Source organism: Vombatus ursinus, unplaced genomic scaffold, assembly GCF_900497805.2.
Source record: "Vombatus ursinus unplaced genomic scaffold, bare-nosed wombat genome assembly UNPS02009062.1, whole genome shotgun sequence".
NCBI lineage: Eukaryota > Metazoa > Chordata > Mammalia > Diprotodontia > Vombatidae > Vombatus > Vombatus ursinus.
The window spans coordinates 1,125,685-1,133,772 of NW_020948840.1; positions in this window are offsets into that span (position 1 = coordinate 1,125,685).

The window sequence follows — 8,088 nt, forward strand, 5'->3', positions numbered from 1 at the left end:
GATAAGGAGAGCCCATGTGTAGGGAAGGGAAACCACACGTGGTGGGGAAGCCTGTTGTTGTGTGGATTGGAAAGGAGGCAGAATCTCTAGCTTCTTGTCCCTTCTTCCATCCCCTCCCCCCAAGCTTCTCCAAGGGAGACTTTCATTCTTGCCAGGAAAAGCAGGAGATTGGAGTCTGAGGCCACTTCTCTCTCCTTAGAGAGAGGGGGTACAGAGTTAGAAGTATCTGCTCCCTTAAATATTGTTTGTCTAGGGCATATGATTGGATTCCATCTAACTTTTGATCATTATGTCATTTTTTTTTGAGGGGGAAAGGGGATCCCCAAGCTCTATATCCGTGGTTTGACACCTTTTTCATCTAATACAAGTTCCACAGTGAATGCAGATAGCAAATAGCAAAGAAACCCGTTTATCCAAATCACACCAAACAGAAGGTATATATAGAAGAATATATCCTGGAAAACAAAGAGTGAAAGAATTCTCCCATTGGGAGCGAGATAACTTAGCTCTAATGAGAGAGAGTGTCCTAGATCTCACCCAAGGGGAACCTCCCCTCAAATCTCTAGAGTAGCAAGCTGGGAATAAGGACATGGTGGAGACTGCCAGCTAGCTCTTCTCATGCCTTTCCAGATTCTTTTCCTTCAGCACTCTGAAGTGGGGTTGGCGCTTTCCATCTTCTCTCTTTCTTCAAGCTGGAAACCAGGAGTGCCTGAAGTACCTGCCATCATGGGGACTTGAAAGAGACTGGTGAAAGCTTGTGTTCTCTTGCCTCTCACTAACTCCACCCTGAGCCTCATGTAGGGCAGGGCCTTCATCTCCACCAATAAGGAGAGATTCCCATACTGATGGGTCTTGGGACAAGGATTACAGCAATAAGTCACCACCAGGCAGATAGCATGGTACAGTGGACAGAGTTCAGAACTCAGAGTCCCAGGACTTGGCTTGGAATTTGCTCTGTCATTTACTTCCTGTGTGACCCTGAGTAACTTACTTCCCTTCTTTGGGCTCCCCTTAAGTTTCCTCATCTGTAAAACGATGAATTGGGCCAGATGGCCTCAGGTCCCTTCCAGCTGTAGAATTATGAGCTGACCCAGCAGCTGTCTCTTAAAGGTCTCTAATACTGAGGAACCAAAGTTGTGCTTTTTCAACCTTCATGGCTCTTCAGTTCAGGCTACCAATTTCAGACAGTGAAAGTTTTAAAATTTGAAATTCTATCCTTCTAGCTTTATTTTGCTGTTTTTCTTCTCTGGTTTGTAATTCTTTGGTGCCAGTTTCTGCATTGATTGTTTTTGGTTAGAGATGCTGTGACTTTTCCTGTCAGGATGTTTAATCAATCACTCAATTATCAATCAGTAAGTATTTATTAAATGCTTTCTAGCATTATAGATAAGGGCCGCTAGGTGGTGCAGTGGATAGAGTACTGGCCTAGAAGCCAGAAAGACTCATCTTCCAGAGTTCAAATCTGACCTCAGATACTTACTAGCTGTGTGACCCTGGGTAAGTCACTTAACCAAATTTGCCTCAGTTTCCTCATCTATAAAATGAACTGGAGAAGGAAATGGCAAACCACTCCAGTATCTTTGCCAATAAAACTCCAAATGGGGTCATGAAGAGAGAGATATGACTGAAAATGACTGAACAACAATAGACTTATAGACAAGATTCCTGCTTCAGAAAGAGGTTCAAGTAAATGACTTCTGAGGTATCTTCTGAGCCATAGGTGAATTTTCATGAAAATATGAGTGAATTCTCAATATGCTGGTTTGGAGCTATTTTGGGGAGGCCTCCAGATGAAGGTGGTGCAGGGAAAAAGGTGGGGAGCAAGGGGAAGTGGAATGTCTGATGTGAATTTCTAAAAAGAGTAATAAAAGATTGTTTGGCTCTGCAGGGCATCTCCAAGTCACTGCATGTGACAGCATCCAGCCTGGTAGGCAGAGTGAGAAACTGTTGCCTGGCTAATTTTGGAGCTAGGAAAAAAAATTGAGAAATGATGATTAATTGACATATTCCTTCAGATTGCGCTATAGAGGACATGTGGCAATTTTGGGTGGTATTCAGGGGTTTTCTGTTATGAGGTGAGGTTATTCTACAATTAGTGTATCCCCACAATAATTCCAAAAAGAATTTGGGACAAGCTCTCTGTATTATTGGACCCCATCCAGGGGGTTTTAATTATTGACAATCCAATAGGACATGGTCATAAGGGTATTTGACAGCTGGGATCAGCAGTTCAGTGTTACTGTGAGACTCCACTGTATTCGTTATTGAGTATGATTGCCTGCTTCCTTAGTCACAACATGGCGCTCCAGTGATAATGAGGCCAAAGTCTGTATGTGATCGCAGCCCCATTCCAGCAGAAGCTGTGATGTCTGAAAATCATAGCAGGAGTTCCTGGAATTCTTATTCAGAAGAATGGGAGCTTCTGAGTAGCAAGTAGGAATCAAAAGGCAAAGAAATATTGCATCTTTTTGGAAAGTCTTAATGATCAAGAACTGATTTTTGTTAATAAGGTGATCCATTTCCTCCATGTCATCTGTTGTTTTCTGAATTGGATAGGGAAGCTTCTTTCCCATTTCCTTAGTGTTCATAGAATATGAGAATCTTTTTTTAAGATAACATTTTATTTTTTCCCCAATTACATGTAAAAACAATTTTTAACATTTAAAAAGAAGTTTCGAGTCCCAAACTCTATTCCTCCCTCCATTCTCCTCCCCCCACATGATAAAAAATCTGATATAGGTTTTATGTGTTCAAGCATGTAAAACACTTCCTTATTAGTCATTTTGTGCAAGAAGACAAACTTTTTTTTGCTTTCATGAAAATACTATTAACATACTATAACAATATTCACAATAATATTTTAGTGAAAACAAAAGAGGGTTTTGCACTGTCAATAAATAAAGTTATTTTATGTAGAATTTACTTAAGTATAAACTCTGACCCAAAGCCTGTTGATATAGCACTCTTTTCTCGTTGGTGGAGATGAATGAGGTGCAGGACAGAGTGACAAGAGTGAGAGAGTTCCAGTCTTCTTCAGGCTTCTTGTGGATAACTTCAACCTTTGAATAGCTTTAGGTACTTCTGGCTTCCAGTTTCAAGAGGGAAAATGGAAGAAGTCAAAAAGAAAAAAAAAGTAAGAAAGAGAAAGTGAAAACTTGTACACTTCTTTCTGTAGAATATGAGAATCTTAGAGATCATATAGTTCAATCTATGCTTGAGGTAGGAATCCTACCTATGATACATCCAGCTTACCCTTGAACATTTCCCTCAAAAGAGACCTCACTAACTCATAATGCCACCCACCCCACTTTTGGATAATTCCAAGTATCAGAAAGTCCTTCCTTATTCTCAGTCAAAATTTGTCCCCATCTAATTTCCAGCCATTGGCCTTTGTTCTACCATCTGTGGCTAAACCAAACAAGTCTAATTTCTTTCCCACATGACAATTGTCCATATATTTGTAGACAACTCTCCTGTCTCCTTTAACTCCTCTCTTCCCTAAGTTAAACTCCCTTCAACTAATACTGTATGACAAAGTCTCTTTATTATCCTGGTCACCCTTCTCTGGTCTCTGGTTGTGATTTGGAACTTCTAGCATGCGTGTGAGGGTGTGTGTGTGTGTGTGTGTGTGTGTGTGTGTGTATGTGATGATTGACTTTCAAATAAATACATGTGAGGCCATCTTGCTTTTGCTCCTTTGGTTACCCCCAGGACATTGTCATAATAGTAGCTGACATTCACATGGCACTTCTGGGTTTGCAAAATGCTTTGTGTACATTGCCTAGCTTGATTCTCACAACAGTTCCATGACATAGATTCTGTAGATCCCCATTTTACAGAGAGTCCCTCTGAGCTTCAATTCTTTTAAGTGGCATAGGTACTTCAGGTGTTATTATCTCCATTTTCCAGATAAGCTAAAGGAATCTTAGAGTTTAAGTAACGTGCTCATGGTTCTATAGTTTGATAGTGGACTGTGAGCTCCTTGAGAGCAGAGACTGTTTTTTGCCTTACTTTGTATCTCTACTGCTTATGCATAGTGTCCAACATATGCCCCTTAACAGATGCTTGTTGATTTGATCTAAGTGTTGAAGGTCATATTCAAACCCCAGTCTTACTCCAACTCTAAGCTTTTTTCTGTCACACCATATGGTCTCTAAGTCACATGCCCAGTGAACTATGTATGATAATAATGAGAACCATGGGTTTTTATCTTCCACCCTGTTATTTTCTGTCCTGCAGTTGCTGCTCCATTTCCCAGACTAGTCATCTAGACTATGGTCTGAGGAGCCAAGGCACTCACTTCTGAGCTCCCTGGGACTATTCATCTTAATCTTCACTCTGGCCTTTTTCTGTGACATTCTTCTTCTCCTCCTCTAATCCCTCTTGTTTTGATAACTATAATTAAAATAATACAACCCTTGTCTCTGGAAAGAGCATGCCAATGGATTGCCCTATTGTTTTATTCTCCTTCCAGATGATTTTCCTTAACAAAATATCCTTCATTGGCCGCCACAAAGTATACATACATAGACTAGAATATATAATATAATAGGAATATTAAGATGTAAGGTGCTGGAGGGATCTAATAGGGATACTCTTTTTAGAATGTAAGATCCTTCTCTATGCACATCTTCTCTATACGTGGCACCTATAGTAATAAATAGTTAATAAACATCTTTTAATTCATTTATATATACATCCCAATGAATCCAGGGCCATCTCCAGTTGTCCTGATCTCTATCTTGCCACTTGACCCAGGTGACTGGAGGAAAGAGTGAGGCTGGTGACTTTGCACAGCCCTGCTTCATGTAAATCCAATTCACTTGGAAGTCAAGACATCACCTTCTTGATGTCTTTGGTCCTCTTCCAGAATGAAGGACAAACAATAACAATAACAACAACAACAATATACATCTTACCATCTCAACTATAAACTTTGTGAGGTAAAGGATGATATCTAACATGCTTTTTAGGTGCTTAATAAGTATTTATTGAAGGAAATTGAATTTTTTACCTCTGCACCTTCCATAGATCCTAGAATAGAGCCTTGCATATTGGTGAAGACCTGTGATTTTATGAGTGTGGAAAACTCCTCCACCCATGCAGAATGGCAACTCTGTAATTTATAGACTTAAAGAATTAACTCTGGCACTAAGAGATTAAGTGATATCAGATTTGATCGCAATTGTTCCTGATTCCACAATAAGACTTCTAGCTACTTTGAGATTTAGCCTCTCTTAAAAGCACATATTAAGTGCTTAATAAATGTTTGTTAAACAGAATTCTTTATCTTTATTTCCTCCATTGAGTCTAGCACAGGGCTTTGCATGTAGAAATTACTTAATAAATGTTTGCTAAATTGAATTCTTAACTTCTGTTCTCCATAGAGACTAGTATAGAGCCTTATATGTAGGAAGAACATAATTATTGGATTAAATTGATGAGCTAACAGCTGTAGAGAAGGCTGAGAGTGAAAATAATTCAGCTCCTTTAGTTCCTTCTTTCCTGAAGGCCAAAATGTTGACTATGGGCTTCCTACTTCTGACTGGGGACTGTATGGGCCCCCCTGAAGATATCCCGTATGCCTCTAGATCTGGCCTACTGAGTAATTCACTGCTTTCTGCAGAAGCTATCTGCATTGGTCCATTTCCCAAAAGAACCTGGTATGGCAAGACTCGTTATTTTAAGTACTTCAAAACCACAAACTAATTAAGCCTCTCATTTTCTCCCATGCTGGTGAGACCGCAGAACACGTTTAGGGATCCTTGGCCAAGATTCAGGCTGGTACATACCTCCTCCAGTGCCACCTGGCAAGAGGAAGCTCAGCCACTGTTATTTCTAATTCTTACCTCTGGCCAGGGACCAAGGAGCTTTGTGAGGGAGGAAGTTTAATCACCTGAGGTCTGAATACAAAACTGCTCTAAAAAAAAATAGCCCTAAGATGCTAGGTATTTGGCCTGATTTAAAAAAAAAATTAAATGAAAAATTTTAAAAATTGTAACAAAAATCTCTTTTTCTTGCCCTTTTGTTCCTTGCCCGCATTAAAAAAGAAAAAAACCAAAACCCTAGTAGCAAATATTAGTAAAAGAGACTAGCTCATGAACAGAGTGTTCTAATGGTGTTTCCTCTATGTAGAAAGACTCAGGAATCTGCTTCTGTGAGAGTTGTGTTGATGTATAATGCAAGTATCTTGGATAGCTTGAGTATGCATAGATATTTGATAACTGGTTTTGGTCTGGTATCTACAGGGAACTGGGTACATTTTTGTTTCTATTGGCTGCATAGACATAACTCAGGATGCCTTCAAGACAGTCTTAGTTGACCTCTGCCATTTTTTCTCTTTCATTGTTCTCTAGCATTTTGACTCCTTCATTGATGAAGTCCAAGGGGAGACAACATTGTAATGGGAGAGGCTTTGAACCCATTCCACTTAGACCAGCATATAGCCTGTGAATACAGATTTAGATTCTTTGCCTTGACATTTGTTCTTCTGTTTTGGTTAAAGGAATTGGAGACTCTGACCTTGTAAATTTCAAGAGATCATAAGAGCATTCCATTGTTTTGGCATATTCAGAGTCTGGATCTTGTTGCTGTGAAGCCCCAATGAGCAAGGAGTGACTCCAGAGTGACCTTCAGGACCCAGCCCCTTGGTAGCTTAAGATGAGCACTCATGTGACAGTCATGCTACATGCATCTGGATATGAACTTGGTGGGAATCATATTATGTGTGAAACAAACTAAGATTGAGCCCACCCTTTCTAGTCACCAATGTGGTAAGTGGGCAGTGTGTCTTGCTGGGGAGAGGAGGAGAATATTTGTACTTTTGTGATTGCCATCCATATTTCCCTTTCTAAAAGCCAATTTATGTTAAGTGGTTGATTTAATAGCACTGAGGTGCTACTCATCATCACAATAACAATAGGGTGAATATATTCAGTGGGGTTTGAGCTGATAGAATTAGAGAAAAGATGTCCTCAAACCTCTCAGAGTACCCCTAGAACCCTGAGAGGGTGAGGTTGTGTATTAGCTCTGGAATAGTATCCCAGAGTACACTTGCTTCATATACAAAGTCAAACAAAACAAATATTTTTATTGCTTTGGCCTGATTCTTAATAATTTTTCTAGGGTTTTCACTTCATTTTGATTTATTTTTCAAGTGAGAAAAATTCTTTCTACTACTTGTAGTACTTTCTTCATGCAGTCTACAGTAGCAGAAGGAGTACTGTCTGGGAGTCAGGAGAGCTGGGTTCTATTCTAGCCATTATTTGCCATATAAATTTAGAGAAAATCATGTATTTCTTAGTTTAAAATTTTTATTTATATAATTGTTTTTGTTCACTTGTTTCAGTTGTGTCTGACTCTTTGTGACCCTGTTTGGTTTTGCCATCTCCTTCTCCAGCTCATTTTACAGATGAAGAAACTGAAACAAACAGTTAAATGACTTGCCCAGGGTGACATAGCTAGTAAGTGCCTGAGGCCAGATTTGAACTCAGGAAGATGGGTCTTCCTGACTTCAGGCCCATCACTCTATACACTGTGCCATCTAAAAAGTCACCTTCATTTCAGAATATATGATTCCCTCCCTCTCTACTGAGCTATCTCTTATAGCAAAAAGTGAAAAAGAAAGAGAAAGGAAAAGTAACCGTCACATCAATTGAACTTATAGCATACTCAGTGTTCCACACCCATAGTTCCAAACCTGTGCAAAGAAGAGAAAGAGATGCATTATCTCATCTGTGGTTTGGAGACAACCTTGGTTATTCTAATTATGCATTAACCACTAACCAAATGATAAACTTATTGTATTTTTTGTCTTCAATATCACCTAATAGCCTCATCCACACACTTATAGTTTGGTATAATAGGACATGTAGTCTGAAAAGTTTCATGTCTTACACTTACTAGATGTATAACCCATGGGAAATGTTACTTAATTGGATTGTAGATCATATGACCTTTGTTTTTTTTTTTTAGTTTGTTTTGCTTATTTTTGTTTCCATTTCCATTGTTGTTATCCTTGTATTTTCCTGGTTCTGCTTATTTTACTTCACATCAGTTCATCTAAGTTTTCATGTTATTTTTTTTAAT